The sequence below is a fragment of the Priapulus caudatus genome, unplaced genomic scaffold, assembly GCF_000485595.1.
Source record: "Priapulus caudatus unplaced genomic scaffold, Priapulus_caudatus-5.0.1 Scaffold291, whole genome shotgun sequence".
Lineage (NCBI taxonomy): Eukaryota > Metazoa > Priapulida > Priapulimorpha > Priapulimorphida > Priapulidae > Priapulus > Priapulus caudatus.
Window position 1 is genome coordinate 304,995 of NW_014577352.1, and position 1,411 is coordinate 306,405.

Consider the following 1,411-nt stretch of genomic DNA (forward strand, 5'->3'; position numbering starts at 1 on the left):
TCGCCGCGACTTTGTCGTTTATCGTTACGGTCGGTCGCTGTCGCTGTAGTGTGTCTTGGCCTTTAGTGTTACAAAGTTTAACCTACACTCAAACCGGCATATTGACATGGTTACAAATGACGATCTCACACTTCAAATATCAATAAAATAGTTTAATACTTTACCGCATATAAATGTACTATTATTGCTTTATCTACCTGCTATATTGACAAATTATGATGATGCGAACTTACACATAAATACTTGGATTCTAACATTGATATTAATATAAAATCTTACCTGGTTTTCAAGGAGGCTCACAGTGCGCAGGCGTCAGAAATTACAACCACGAGTGCCATCTAGCGGGTGCTATTTTAATAATATCTTTACTCTGTATCGCACACAGTGGTATCGCACTGTCAAAGCAGCAGTTTGGGAACCTTTTTGGTACGCATGTGTGTTCTAAAATATAAACAAATGTGCATAAATGATGACAAATATACACTCTATAATTTTAGCTGTAAATCAAACTATCGTACAATACAATACCGTGTAAAAGATCCTCGCCAATGTAGATAGATTAGGATGGGGTATCTAAAATTATTAATATACGGTATTATTATAATGTATAAATTATTATAATGTACGGTCCAAAACTGGACGTAATCTTAGCAGAAGAACTGTTATAGAATTAACGTCGAAAAACGATTCGCGAACGTGATCTGCTAACACCTATATGAGCTGCGACAGTCACGGGCCCTACATTGCAGTGGAGACCATGCCCGTGCCCTACTATAGGCGAAAAATACATATTCCTCAGCAGTAATGCTGCTTTTTTGAAGAATAACTCTATGATATCCAAGTCACCCAACACTATTCTTTATATAAAATACTCTTTTATCGTAAGCGATCATTGTATCACGTGCTTCTTCGACGTGAAATCAAATAAACGGCGTGTAACAGCAACAGTGTTATTACATCACCTTCAAACAAACGAAAAATAACATCGTCTGAATAAATTAGATAAACAATTATTTATGCTGTAAGTGTATAGCAAGTATATGTGTTAATAGGCTAGGTTATACATCATATATAGTAGGGATACATTATAATCGGGGCTGCACATGACGAGCGACTGTCATTGAGTGATTTTTTAAAGCAATCAGTTTTTTTATTTGCTTTATTGCCTTCCAACAAGAAATATGGTGAATGCACAAGTTTTTATTGTAAACGAGAGAGACTGTTAGAAACGAGGGAAATACCCGAGTGAGATTAGCCAAGTGTATTCTGCGTGCCGGTGCACTTGTTGGTGCTGCCGTCTATAGGTGGACATTCATGGTGACCGAGTGATAACGTTTACTGAGTGAAGGAAAGAATGAAAGAAATATATAATATCAGGGGTTAATAATGACAAATTTTGATAAATTTTGAC

At 36.4% G+C, this 1,411-nt stretch overlaps 1 protein-coding gene across 1 annotated transcript in view; it reads right to left on the reverse strand.

Moving 5' to 3' along the window:
• Positions 1–364, reverse strand: part of LOC106808641 (ATP synthase lipid-binding protein, mitochondrial-like) — a 5,109-nt gene extending 4,745 nt beyond the window's left edge. The window contains exon 1 of the mRNA XM_014811446.1: positions 280–364. The gene's annotated coding sequence lies outside the window, so the exon portion shown is untranslated. The remainder of the gene's footprint in view (positions 1–279) is intronic.
• Positions 365–1,411: the final 1,047 nt, after the last annotated feature.